General features: G+C 49.5%; 1 long non-coding RNA gene across 1 annotated transcript in view; it reads right to left on the bottom strand.

Moving 5' to 3' along the window:
* LOC140218486 (uncharacterized) overlaps positions 1-15,033 on the bottom strand; it is an 876,148-nt gene that overhangs the window by 197,910 nt on the left and 663,205 nt on the right. The window lies entirely within an intron of this gene.

The raw sequence follows: 15,033 nt of genomic DNA, 5'->3' as shown, positions 1-15,033 counted from the left end.
CAATAAAGCTACTATCCTTACTCAGTATAGCTCTCCACTAACTTTTTGTCGCAATCGATGGTTCGCTGTTTGGCGAACCATCGATTGCAACAAATTTTAACAAAATTGCAACTTTATTTTATCGAGACGACTGGCGAATGAAAGATAGTTGTTACGAGCGAAAGGCCTCGCGGATTCGGCCTGCCCGAAGTATTCGTTCTGTCACATATCATGCATCCACAGATATGAACCACGGCGTTAACCTGAAGGCAAAAGAGCGTCCATCATATACACGTCACCGCGCTTTACGTTTTAAGCGCTCGAGAAAAGGCGCATAGCCCAGGACAACGGGAGAAAGGGAGTTCCCGCAACTTCGGGTCGGGCTGTGAACTAATGGGCTGAAATGCTGATTGCACACTCGCGAGAGCCCTTCTCATCGCTCGAACCCTCCCTCTCCCTCCCTCCCCCTGCCCCGTCCTTTTCGAGAGAGAGAGAGAGAAAAAAAAAAGACCTCCAGCTTTCTTCCACGTCCATTTTATCCGTTAATTTTCGCGGCTAGTGGGGTCGGGTAATCCGTGAGATAAATGGTGTCCCCTCGGCGACCGTAAACAAACGACGCGGTGGCTCCGAAGTTGTCCCGCGTGTTGGGAGGAAAACGGCGTACGAAGGGGGGGGGGGGGGGAGTGGAATGCCAGGGCGGTATACACCATGCCTCCCTTATCCCCCCCCCCCACCTCCTGCGGATTTCCCGGTAAACCCCGAGGCTGCTTCAAATGGATTCGCCGAGGTTAAGCGAGCGGAGAAGTGTCTCTCGCAAGCCGGGCGTGCGCCCCCGGTGTCGGCTCAGCGCGGTGCCAAGTCGACCTTTTAATTTGGGGCGCAGGTCCCGCCTAATTAGTTTTGAAAGGGTCCTTCGAGGTGATTAAAACGCGAGTGAAGTACAGCGAACGGAAATATATCATCGCAATACGTCGCCATTTGCGCCCCGAGGCGAAGCACGTGGCAACAAGACTGCAATATTTGCTTGTACTTCACAGCGTTTTTAACCAGTGCCTCACATATTAAGCTTTTTCCGCCGGATGCGAAGCTTCATTGTTTGTTTGGTATAAAGCTGAGCAGTTTTTCAGTGCGTTAGCATTAGAAGTGTCAAAGTTGAAAAAAAGTGTATGTGCAGTGTGGGATCCTGGTCACGTGGTGGAGGTGTGCATATATTGTCACAGACGTGAGCGTCCCTGCCAGTCCCTCAGCGTCGTCGTCAGCATCAAGTGACATCGTTCTCCTCGCAAGGCTCAAGCCCTACCACACTCCTTCAATCACAGTTCCGCCTACGATGCGCCGAGACGGTTCTTTTACCACCGGAGGTCATGATATGGGACCGCCGGAGATAAATCCCGCCTAGCATGGCTACAGTGAAGAGGAGGAAACCGAAGTTGTGCCAATCTATGTTAATCGCCATTTCGAGCCCGCTTGGTGCGACACTGTAGCGGAGCATTCGACTGGGTGAACACGCACACCCGAAAATGTCCGCGAAGTGCTCTCACAAAAGCAGCTGCGTCCCAACGGGCGAGCAGGAGAATGAATGCCGTAATGTAATGGACGAGGAGGAGCAGTTCGGCGACGCCGAGAGCATTCGAGAGCAGTTCGAGCTGCTCCCACGCGAAAAGCGGAGTGTGAATGATGTCACGTGACGGAAACACGTCCAAGGGTTTTATTTTGGTTGTGTTTCTGTCATTGTGGTTCAGTGTGCGGCAGCAATTGCGGCTGAGAAGTAACGTTCGCGCGGTAATAACCGCGTGGAAATAACTGATCTGGTCACGTGATACAACTTCGTTCGCGCACCTTCTCTTGGAACGCATGAACCCTTTCGACGGAGGAGCAAGCAGTCGCACCCTCGTTGAGCTGCGGCAGTACTCCTCTCTGCCCTTTCCATCCGCTTGTGTTCTGCCAATAGAATGCAACATTAATAACGTTGCAAATAGTTTTCTGCCTGTGTTCGTCTCTTCGATTTCTCTCTTTCTCTGTCTCTTCTTCGTGTCTTTCACGTAAAACTGTACGTAGTGCAACCGACGGTGGTCTGCTCCGGACCACCGCCATTTGTACTTCGCTCCTCGATGAGGCAGGACGAGTGTCGAATGAGCCCCTCAACAACACTTCGCAATGTGGTGAATGCACTTTAAATGGTGAATCCCGAACCTCAAGGAGGTGCGACGTAATTCTATCGCATTTCTCTCACAATTGCCGCTAAATCACCGCTGACTTTTTATAAGCTGTAATTTTGTTTGAGGGCTCACATATTGTGGTGGGTGGTGGTGGTTGTAGTGATTTACTGCGTAGGTTATCTTTCTGCGTTACACATGTTAGGGTGGAGGCTTAAATTTATTTCGCAGCTCCCGACGGGTTTGGATTCTGTGGTTGTGGTGTTGGTTGTTTAATGGAGAGGAGGTGCGCGAGGTGAAGTCGTGGAGAGAGGCGGCGCTGAAAGGAAGCAGGCAGGAGAAGAGGCGGCAACATGCGCAGACTGGTTGGCGCAGGCAGTGACGTCATCACTTCGCGGTCATTGATTGGAGACAGCACGTGCGCCGAAAGCGAACTGAAGCCCCGGCGCTTGACTCACCGTGGTGTACGCCCATTCCTACAGTGCGTGTGGTCTGCATCAGTATTTCACCGAATCGCCTGCGTATGTATGCTGCTTTCTACCGGAACTAACGTATCAACTTCGCTTGGTAGTAAAAGAATTATCAAATTGAGGTTTTAACGTGGCAAAACCACAATCTGATTATCAGGCACACCCTAGTGGAGGACTCTCGATTAACTTCAACCACATGGCGTTGTTTAACGGGCACCCAATGCAAGGGTACAAGAGCGTTTTTGCATTTCGTCCCCATCGACATGCGGCAGTCGCGGCCGGGATTTGATCCCGCGACCTCGTGCTTAGCAGCGCAACGCCATAGCCCGTAAGTCACCACTGCGGGTATGCTTGGCAATCGCTAGACCTCGCTAGAGGCCCCCATATCAGTTACACACGCTTAGAACGCCGCTGGCAACAGCGACGCTATTTCTTGCTCTACTTAAAGTGGGGCTCTCTACCCAGGTTATTAAAAAAAGTATCCCTTCCAGGTTCAACTCTTGCTGTGACGTGGTCTATTGTTCAATGTATACTGACGATCCAACCCGAATGACTCGGGTTGAAATGCTGTGGCCAATAGAACGATTTATTTCCTTTTGTAATCTAAGATAGCCTAAGCGAGAATGTTTGTTCGAATAAATGCTCAGAGAGCTCAGTGAACGAGGGGACTTGCACCATAGACTTGCGTGTGTCCTGCTACCATCCTCTTTCCCGTCGCCCGTGATGAACCGTGAGAAGAACGCATAGACAGATCCAGAGTCAACTAGTTCAACCTTTCCCTCTTACAGATCCGCAGGCGACTGAAACTGCCACACATCACGCAAGAGGTTCGTCATGCTGTTATATGCCGAAGAAAAAAAAAGACGTTAAGCATCTGTAGCGCCTCTTACTCGAGATAAGATTGATAAGAACGCCCTTTTATTGTTGCTGTGAAATTTTGAGGCTCTTCGCACTGTAAAGAAAGTGAAAAATAAAGGAATGAAATAAAGTGCATGTCTGGCCTCCTTCTTTGTTTTTGTTTTCTACGTCTCTGGCCGTCCGTGTTAAGTCGCGCTGCACAGGCATAACTACGAAAGAAAGGGAGTTCGATTAATCGCACGTCCGATTTCACACCCCGCGCTAGGGGAAGATTAAAGGATGAAAAAAGGAGAGAAGAATGGGAGGAGAGGCATTCTGTAAGTGTTTACCTAGTGCACTGCCCATTTCGGTAGCCAGCGAATGGCTGAAGATGTACAGACGAGAAGGAGACGACGCCCTCAACCAGTCTCTTTCTCGGTGTCACAGCTCCAGCGAATGAGCAGCAGCCGCAATGGACTTTGCCCTGCATGGGCTCTCACAGAATACACACCCCTCCCACGCCCCCGCCCCGGTGCGCATGCGGAGTTAAACTCCAGACTACAGGAAGCTGTTAGATGTCTGCAAACTTGAACTCCCGCAACGGACCTATCGCTTCCTGAACTAACGATGCACGTTGCCCCGGTCGAAGCAGCTTGCCCGCGGAGAGAATGTTCGAGCTCAGGTTGTCGGCAATCAGCGCAACAGTCAGCAGCGCCTGCAGTCTGGTGCGCCCAATCTCGACATTGCGGTTGATGGCGACCTACTCCATTTGGTGGGAAGGACGTCCCGTGAGCGGGGAAAGTACGACGTCTGTGATTTTTCGTCCCCTTCATCCCCTTGCTGGTGATGCGCCGGAGAAGGATCTGGGCTTCAACTTGTAAGAACAAGATGCGCGAGATGCGGCAGATGGATGTTCCGGATGGCTGAGAGTTTCTGGCCATAGTGGGAGACAGGTGCAGGTGCGTCGGCACGGGAAAGGGCACCTGCCACTGGTGCCCAGAGATGGCGGCAGATTTTAGTTCGAGTCTGAGATCACGAAATCTGTCGCTATTTGGACAGAAAGACGTCGGTTCTCGACAGCTTTGGACTCGAACGCCGCGTTTGTTTTTTTGTCGTGGTTATTAAGTGAACAAGACTGCCCGGTGCAATTCTTCCTCCTCGCCAGACGAGCCGAAGTGGCAGTGAAATGAAGTGCCATTGTCGCCGTCTTCGAAACCCTGGTCGCGATAAGGCGATCCAGCCTGGTCTGGATAAGAAGGCTAAATAGGGTTTGTTTAGGTATAGAAAAAAACTTATATAGGGCCTTGTCTACGAGCAATGCCTTAGAGGATGGCTACATTTTAAAGTTTGACGACACTGACTTCTGCAGCGCGCACCCACTCGCAGTAGACGCACGTCGATGGACATTCCGCCACCATCGGAATGGCACCGCTTCTAACGGGAATGGGTGCCGCGACGTTATGTCCAGCAGCAGGACACCCCATTCATAGGACCACATCGAGATGTCAGAGCAAGCTATGCGTAACTGCCTGTGAAAACCAACTGCCTCGTGGTTTCCGGGAGCTCAGCTGCGCCAATGTGCGCCGAGCCTAATAGAATGATGCAACTCAGCGAACGCTAAAGCTGGCATTCAAACAAATACGCAACCTCGTTGTATTCATGGCGTGGGGCTCTCCAGTCATCGATTTTCGTATTTCGTCGGCGCTGAGACAATGGCCACCAAATACTGCTTGCAGCTTCTCGTTCTGTCGCCACGGTACAATTCATTAAAGGCTTGCACTTTCGCCATTTCATGTACCCGACAGCTAGAAGTTACATGTGGAACTTATCTGGGTCGACGTAACCATTGGCCTAGAAGAAGATACACTGGGATCACGAAGATAATCATGCGAAAGACGCAGCACACAGAGAAGTACAAGAACCGGACAGGCGTTCTTCTTCGCCTTGTGATGCCTCTTTCGCGCTGCTGTCATGCCCCAGTAGTCAATTTTTCAACGAAAATAATCAAAAGAGAACCTTAACGTTTATTTCGAAGTCACCAAACATGATTGTAAGATACCATCTTTGTCGTCAGTGCACCGACAAGGTTCTAGCTGCATACCACGCATGCGTAAATTCTACCGTCAAGCACTTGTGTCGACAGAAGGCTAATGCTATAGCCAAAGCATTCTTAAATTGTCTGAAACATTACCCTGATAACAACGTACCTTGTTATCTCGACAACATCCGTTGAAAGTGCAAATATTCCTTTTTTTTTTTTTTCTGAGAGTACAAATTACAGCGTGGCTGCAGCACTCACTTTAGCGAATCTAACCTCCGCATTCGACACAGAATGACAGAAACATTGCATCTACATGACTACAAGTTCTGTTTAGAAGTAATCGCAGAAGTATGAAAGTGTGAACTCTTGTAAGCATCGCAAATAATTGATATTTTGGTTCCTGCATGGTTAGCCGATTTCAGCTCTAACTTCTACAATGCTGCTCTGTTTCTGGTGAGGCAGACAACGGCTTTGGTGTGCTGGCACAAGCTGAAGAAAGAAAGAAAGAACGTGGCTAAAGCGAGAAATGCGGAAACGAAGCTGGCGAATTTACCGGAGTGCCGTCGCGAAAGTATGACAAAACAAGCGAAACAAACACAAAACAGAACGCATAGCTCGGGGCGCAGTCAAGGTGAAGAGAATTACAGCCCGTGGCGCGGATGAGGCCGTGAATGATGTATGTTCTCAGGCGCAGCACACTGAACGACGGAAGGTGGCCCATAAATTCCCTTGTGACTTATTTTTTTCCCTGCATTTGCTCATCTCGGTGTGCTTCTCTTTCTATCTTAAGCTCCTCGCTCGGTTGTACAGCAGTCCCGAACGAAACGAAACTCAAGCAAATCACATCGTGTACGAGTGTGCGTGATGGGGGGGGGGGGGGGGGGAAAGGGAGATAGGTGGAGGACGCGAAGGGTACGACAGGAGTTTGGGAGCAGGACGATGTGGGAGGGAAATATGTCGACAGGGCAAAAAACGCATGCGCGTGCGTGTTTGTGTGAAAAAGAAAGAAGAACGAGAACGTGGAAGAAAAGAAACATATACCCCAGGGACGCCCATAGTATGCCAGAGAAAACAAACGCAGCGGCGCGGACAGGGTGTATACAAAAGGACAGGAACGCCAGGGGGAAGGCAAGGTGGGCACATATATCACTGCCGTTTGGTGACAGTAGTATTCAGGTCGCTGGGCATAGCGGGGAATTATGGCCGCGCGCCGGGCAAGCGCCGCGACGGGCCAACCGCGAGCGGATCAGGGACTACGGCAGGGTTCGGACAACTCGGTGAAAACGAACAGGAAGGAAGTGAAATAGAATTGAAGGAACCATTGCAGGTATGCGGGGAAGAGCGGGTGGGAAGGGGATTTTGAGGAACGTGCGCTGGAAATTGGAGGAGGAGGAACAAAAACAAACAAACAACAATTTTTTTTTCTTTGTGAACTGAAACTGTGTTTCCCGTTGAGGACGCGCACTTGTTTGAATAAGAAACAAACTGCAACGGGAAGGTAAGGAGAGCTGGCGATGACAGTTTGTAAACGACGCATATCAGTGGAGACCTCACGACTTGGTTCTCTCGCTTTCTTTGACACGCAGAATGATAAAACTGTCGAAGCGTGAATCGGAAGAAAAAAAATGTGACTTTCGATAAGTTTGTGGAATCCGGTGAAAGTTGTAGAAGAGGATCGGTACCTTATCTGTGAAGAATTAGAAACACCACAGTACCTATCCTGTTTCCCTAAGCTGACTGTTGCAGACACTTTTTTTTAATGGCGATTTTCGTTCAACAGGGCGATCGCGGGAATCGCAAAATGGTCACTGCAGATTGGGAGCCTAAAGGCAGTCACGGCGCTTAGGCAAGTGACCGCGATACATACGAAGTGTTGCTGCGTAATAGTTGAGGCAATTGAAGAAAGAGGACGTTAGGAGTGTTAGAGACGACATTTTAGTCTTGTTTCGGTTGGGCTGGTAAACGGCGCGTTGGAGTGGTCACTGCCTTGCTGTTTGGGTCCGAGCGCGCTGCTAGGATAGCTGAAACAAACGTGCAGGAGCAGATATTCGCAACAGGGTAAGGCGTGTGCCATGTGGCAGGGGAAAAACAGTAGGAAATTCAGCACAGTGTAGGGAAATTACGAGATATTCATCCAGCTAGGACCCTGGGGAAGGTTCGCCTTCCAAAAGCGCTGGGCTTCGAAGTTGATGAAAGCGGAAACTGGTCAGCGGTCGATATAAGCAACACATGTTTGGAGTATTGGTGGATATAAGAGGGAAATTTAGTGTACACGCTGTTATTGGCTCAAAGTACGGAGCATGCGACAAGGGCAAATTAGCAATACAAATAAGAAATAGGGAATGAGTGGGGGCAGGATCGTCACAGACGTAGGTAAGTGGTCAGCGAATGTGCTAGGCTACGACAGGCTAGAACAAAAGTATCTTAGAAAGGCCAGGTGACTATTTCTACCACCTCGACTTAAAACAAATACCATTACCAATCACCATCATCAGTTATCACGGGCGTGAATGAAGGAAATAAAAAAGCAAAGTGTTGTGGAAGTAACATGCCATTATAGGCTTCGCTTTCCTCGTTTACGGGGCATATAACAGTAGCTAAGGGTTGCTGGTTGCTCTGCGTGACACGACCGTGGTTGGCACGGAGGGGAGCGCGGAGGCTGGCTCGGTTCTGAGTGAGAAAGGGCCACTAGAGAGTAGGAGTAGCCTCATTACTCCAGGGCGTCGTTCTGGAGACGCTTCCCGAAGAGTGTCGTCAGGGCCTCTCCTTAGTTCCTTTCTTCTTCCATGCCGTGGGCTATTCAAATCGGCGACATAGCCAGCGCAGGTAGCATACATTGAAGACCAGTTTCAATCTAGTAAATATAGAGTGGCGGAAATTTCACAACGAGCATCTAAATGACAGCGCAAAATTTAATAAACGTGCTGTAGTTCCAGCATACATAAAGGTTAAATCACATAACGTGATTATAACGCTAGTGGAAATAAAAGTGTTATTGTAGCAGCTAATACTGTATAAACAGGAATGACATTGTCTTGTGCTTAGTGCATGCACCGCGATCATTCCCCTCTGTAATGCATTGTTACAGTAAATAAATAAAAGAGTAAATAGGTAAAATAAAATGCAGTCAACAAATAAAAAAACAAAAGCTCACCTTTTTCTTTCTTAATTTCTCACTTTTGCCCACCGCGGCCGCTCACTGGCTATGGCATTGAGCTACTAAGCTCGAGGTCGCAGGTACGGCTCGGGCAGCGGTGGTGGCATTGCGATGGGAGAGGGATTAAAAAGAAAAGAAACAGAATAACAAGAAAAGAAAAACAAAGGCTTAGGTACGGGTTTCCCCGGTGATCCAAATAATTCCGGAGTCCCTCACTACGGCATGCCTCATAACCAGGTCGCTGTCCTGGCACGTAAAACTCCATAATCTGATTTTCAACAATCTTCACTGTATTGCTCATAAACCTCTTTTTTTTTTTTCAGCTTCGTTACTCCGTTCACAGCGCCAACGGAACACCGTTTTTCGATGTCACGGCTTTGGAAGCGATTTCAGTCAATGAGCAGGTCCGTCTCCCAGCCTCAACAAGCCTAGATGTCGGCGCTACTGTCGCGGCTATGCTGTCAATTTCGCTGTCATTTTTCGTTTTTCACCGGACGCTCAGTTCCTCTGGCTGTGCACTCAAGCCCTCCCTTCCTTTCAAAAATTTTTGTCGCCTTTAGTGGGCGGCCGTAACTCGCGCAGCTTTACGAACGCGTTACAAGAAGATCTCGGTGGTTGAATGACGCGGTCGGGCCAAGTTCCGCATCCGAGAAGACGAGGTAACCGAAGTTCTTGCTGTTGCTATGGCACTAGTTAATTAACGCTCAGCTCTGTGGAGCCGCAAAGCGAAGAGAGCCGCGTCCTGCGAACACGTTTTTGTTGTGTACCGACAGAGTAACTTTATTAGTCGTTAGACAAGTACGGTAACAGTTGCCTACGACGGGGACACCCGAGTTTAAGGCCGGCGTGTTGGCGGAAATTGCCTGCCCGTTCATCATCTTAATCGGAAATATAGGGATAAGAAACCTCTTCCTAACTGGATTATTGAATCATGTTGCTGCGACGAATTGTTTACGTAAGCAGACTTTTCTCATGCGTTTGTGAGTCTTCTTTATTAGGTGTGGAATATAGGAAGTTTGGCCAAAGAAAGCCGTCTTTATACCAAAACCATAGCTATGAAAATTAACAGATAAAAAAGGTTACCTACAAGACAAAACACTGCCAAATGTCTATAACAGCAAAATACTAATCGAGAAAGCCCGTGCACCGCGGAGAAAAGAAAGGAAAAAAGAAAAAGAAAGGTTATTAGACTCCAAGAGCAATACAATCATCAACAGGTTATATCGGTCGTTTACCTTTCCCCGGTGAGAATTTCCGAACTTGGGCTTCGCGAAGAAAAAAAAATTCCCCCTCAGCCATTGTTATGCATAACGGAATTGAAATAGGCATAAGGGAGCTTGCTCGTAGACTCACCATAGTGGCAATCTGTTACATTATATCCTTAGCAAATGTGACACCCTCGTGGGGGGGGTTTATCACAAAGTGCACCTTCATTGTTCTTGAAAGGAATAGTTATTGCTCGAGAAAACGGCCCATTTCGTAATCCTGACTTTTTGTGCCGATCAAATCAGGTGCACCGCGTCGAGAAGCGAACTTTGCAACTGTAGGCGCTCTAAGGTGCGAAATCTTGAACAGGCATGTTATTCCTATTGTCGCTAGAGTACACCAGGTAGCGCGCAGGAGCGTAAAACACGTCAGCACTGCAGCAGGAGCTCCTTTGAAGACCGATTCTCCAACCAACTTGTTTACTTGTTTAACATTGATGATACTCGAATCGACAGCCTCCGCAGCCATATAGTTCGAGAGATCATCACATGACACCGCGAGACCACTAACTCACCTCGCTTTTCTATAGTCGCGACATTCTACTATCTCATGCCACAATTCTGACGTCAGTTTTAACGCGCTGGATTATCACGGCTGTTGTCAAGCGTGTCGAGGAAAAGCTCTCGCGGAGCCGCGTGCAGCATCGCGCATTCCTGGCTCCCTCGCGGAGCCCTAATCCTGCCTAGTGTCGACTTATGCTCGTTCCCGTGCAGGAAGTTCCCGGATGACGGCGCAAGAAGCACCAGAGCTAGCGCCATCACGGAATTGCGTTCAGCCTAATTGAACTGTCTTGGGGAACAAAGCGCGCCGTTTTCTTCCCCGTTTTGGAGCAATCTCGCTCGCGTGCGCGCAAAGATAATCTTACCGAACGACCCATAAGCGCATTGCGTGCGTTCCGGGAGTTAGCTCGGCGCGCAGGGGAAATCTATTGGATTGCCACTCAGCATCGGGCCGGAAACACCTCGGAGTCGCTTCGTCTGCCTGATGCGCTTCGACAGGACAAGCGACGGGAAAGACGCCAGGAGCGCGGCCTCGTCGGTTCCCTTAACCCTTTTCTTCCCGCCAGCAAACCTCGTCGCCACTGATGCGAGCAGTCGCTTCACTCAAACGACGGCTGAGCAGGGAAGAAATTAGGAGCAAAAGCCGAGAGAGCGCAGCGAACCGCGCTTCCCTACGACGACACCGAACAGGCACAGAGGGTTGTTGTGTGTTTTGGTTTCTTGCTCTTTGATCTTGTTGTCTTATTCCTCAGTGCTTACGTACACGGCTGACATGTGCTTGTTCAGAGGAGCCTGGTTCTTGTGACGCAAAGCTATAAGTTCGGCCACGTCCTGGGCAAAAAAAAGTTTTTTCCCGAAACTTTTTCAGAGGCTTGCGAACGGAGGAAAGAAAATCAAAGAGCAAATAAAAGAAAAAAGGAGGGGAAGGAAGTTTTGAGGGAATGATTTTCCTTGTCGCTAGCGAGAGAACTTTGTTTTGCGCCAGAAAGGGGGGACGAATGAGAGAGCTGCCGAGGGAACGGGCGAGGATCAGAAAATGAGCGGTGAGAAGTTACAACCGGGCCGACCACCGAGATTGGAGGCAGATAGAAACTTATTGACGTTGGAAACGCCGGTAGGCAGCGCTACCGACTCTCGTCGGCGTTTCTTGATCCGTGAACAAATAAATGCCAGCGCTTCTTCCTCGAACATGCGGCGGCTAGATCGGCACTTGTTCAGTGTTTACTTTATCCTGTTGCTTCGTATTATCGGTGGGAGCGTTGCGCCGAGCCTCTGAAGTGGGGCAATATTGCTTTCCCATCTGGCAGCAAAAGTGGCCAACAGTCGGGGCTCCTTGTAAGGCACCGCAACGTTTTCTCTTTCGGTGATATCGCGCCGCTTTCGGAAGTGCTAAACTATAACGAAGCCGTCCAGGCCCTTATCAATTTTAGTGCGGCGCGCAAGTTTCTCCCCGAGACTCTGGCTCCGTGCTACAAGCGTCCGATAAGGAAACTTTAAACGGTGCCGGCCTAACACGTCAAAAGAAACATTTAGGACACTTTTCGCTGTTTGTTGCTGGCGCGCGTCGCGCCGGTTCCGAGCTTTTCAATAAATAAATCCTCTTATCTCTAATAAACTGGTTTGTTCGCTCGCTCCTCGACAGCGATAAAACGTGCTCACTGATCGACGAATGCTCTTGAGCGCAGAAAGTAGGGGACAAAAAAAAAAAAAGAAACGCTCAAGCCCTTGATGCGCGATGATATTAGGGAAAGTATCAAGAAGCAAAACGAAGCAGAAGTCAAATGGTAATTGAAAGCCCAAAAGTCCATAATTATGTTTGATGCTGATTTGTTTTCATCGCAAATGTGTTATTTGCAAAAGTCGTTAGTCTTTATCAAGTGCGCATAGTGTCCTTATTGCCACATTAAAGAAGTCTCCTTCAAAGGACGACGAAGTGTCTTTTGATACAGCGCTGTTCTTTCTAGCTCCGCCTTATTTCTGTGAAAACCTAAGTTCATCCGCTGGTCTTCGCTCCCTGCTCGGTCGTAATGGAAGTGGACGACCCCGCACGTCTGCCGGCGATGGCGGCGTCAGCGGCGGCCGCCTCCAGGAAGCGGATCGGTCAGCAGAGCGACACCGACAGCGAGGACACCCATGTCTACTCTCTCAGCAGTGAGGACACTTCCGATGACGACTTCCAGCTTGTGCAGAGCCGCAGAGCGAAGAGAAGGAACACCAGGACGTCCTCATCGTCAAGCACGCAAACAGTGAGACAGCCGCAGAGGCCGGACGCCAATACCATCATATTTGTGCCCCTGCTTCCCAACGTCAACATGAGGCTACTTAACAGGCAATCTGTGTCGATGTCACTGGAAGCCCTGGTGCCAAACGAAATATCGGACATTCGAATGAACACCCGAAAAAATCTTCTGGCGGTTGATGTCCAGCATGCGGCTGCTTTGACCACTCTACGCAGCGTAACGGACCTCGATGGCATTCAGGTGCGCTCTTACATCCCTCTGGGATCTGACGTAGTCACCGGTGTTATCTACGACGTAGACGTTGCTATCCTTAATAATGACTTGCCGATTCTTATCAAGCCAGCCAATGATGAGGTCATCGTTGATGTTAAGCGGCTAGGCAGTTCACGCTGCGTGAAAATAGCATTCAAGGGTAAATATATACCCTCGCATGTTAAGGTGGGACACTTCAGACATGCAGTGCGGCCTTTCATTGCGAAACCTCTTCAGTGCCGCAAATGCATGAAACTGGGACACGTGAGCAGCGTCTGCGAAAATCAGGCAGCATGCCCCCGCTGCGGAGAGCCCCACGCTGCAGATAAATGTGGCGCGACTGTAGTGAAGTGTTCCAACTGCGGAGGATCACATGAAGCTTCATCGAAGAAATGCCCACATATTAAGAAGGAAATGGCCATCTTGAAAGAGATGGCGAGAGATCATTCATCTCATCGCGAAGCCGCCGAAAAAATCAGGAAGCGACGTTCACGTCGCCGGCGCTCCTCAAGGAAGGCTCCTCAAGGAAGGCGCATGCCACTTCCTACAACACCACCTCCTCCTCCACCGCCCAGGCCAGACAATGTGGACAGGACCGCGAAGAGCAAGTCCACTGAGAAGACCACGTCTGCCGAATCTTGGCCGGCTCTACCGAAACGACAACATTCACCAACAGACACACAGCAAGCTTTCGCTGGACAACCCCCGACGTCTACTGTCGGCGATTTGTGCGACCACGACAGGCAGGTGGCTGATATGCTGCAATCGCTAATTAATACAATGCGCATTATACTGAACAAGCTGCAAACACCAGCAGCTCGAAGCGCTCTGCAAATACTGGATGCACTAAATCCAGTGCTTGCTAGCATCGTTTAAGCATCATGGCTCGATCAATAGTCCCCTTCCGCACTGAACTTAAAAGTGCGTCGATCTTTCAATGGAATGCGAGGGGTCTAAGGACCCGTATATCAGACTTTCGCCAATTCATTTTCACACATCGCTTCCCCATACTGGTCATTTGCGAACCAAATACATCAACTCCACTCAGACTGTCCGGTTATGAATCTTTCGTCTCGTCCACATGCGGTGCGAGCACAAAAGTGATAATCTACATCCGCACGGACTTAACATATGTCGCTAATGCGATAGAGCCTCATGACGACAACCAATATGTCTGCGTAAATGTCCAAAAGAAGAATGTGTCATTTACACTAATTGGAGCCTACATATCCCCAGCGGGTCACTTTGACGGTGAACGACTAAAGAAAATATTACAAATGAACAATGGCCCCTGGGTTATCACAGGTGATTTCAACGCGCATCACCAGCTATGGGGAAGCACTAAAATTGACTCCAAAGGCAGGAGCCTTGCCTCCTTTGCTGCCGACCATGATTTGTGCTGCGTGAATGACGGCAGCCCTACATTTCTGCGAGGCACGACCTACAGTAGCTGCTTGGATTTAACTTTGGTGTCAAGGCGCTTTGCCTCGAGCGTCCAATGGTTTACAGACATAGAAACACATGGAAGCGACCATATTCCAACATACATAAAGATTAGAGGAGTTGAGCAACGCTCCTCTACTGCCTTGCGTACAGTTGATTGGTCAAAATTTCAGAAGGATATGGATGACACATGTCAGGAAGGCCTCTCACACACTATCGAAGAAGCAATCGCAGAAGCATTGAAAACATCCATCTGCTCGCTTCCAAGGTCAACAAGGCGAACAGACTTGGACATGGAACTGGAGAGGCTGCGTGCAGCACGCCGACAAGCGGAGAGGAGGTATCGGCGCACGAAGTCCGTCTTGGATCTGAGGGCTTCACGACGCATACAAAAGAAAGTCCAGCGTCGCATGGATAAATTGGAAGATAAGAGATGGAAAGCATTCTGTCAGTCGCTTGATCCCCGCAAGTCGCTCTCGCACATATGGAGAACGGTTAGGGGTCTTCGCTCATCTCCGCATCAAAGGAAGCCCTTCGCTGCTCTGGCCCTCTACCAACTCCGCTCGGAACTTCAAGTGGCTGAAGAGTTCTGTGCACGGGTTGCTGGGTCCGTGGCCATCATTACTGACGTAGCATTGAATGACATCCCAGAGGCACGTGTACCAGAAATGAACGTGCTATTTTGACTCGAA

This window comes from Dermacentor andersoni, chromosome 5 (genome assembly GCF_023375885.2).
Source record: "Dermacentor andersoni chromosome 5, qqDerAnde1_hic_scaffold, whole genome shotgun sequence".
Classification (NCBI taxonomy): domain Eukaryota; kingdom Metazoa; phylum Arthropoda; class Arachnida; order Ixodida; family Ixodidae; genus Dermacentor; species Dermacentor andersoni.
This window is presented reverse-complemented; position numbering and strand designations above follow the sequence as displayed.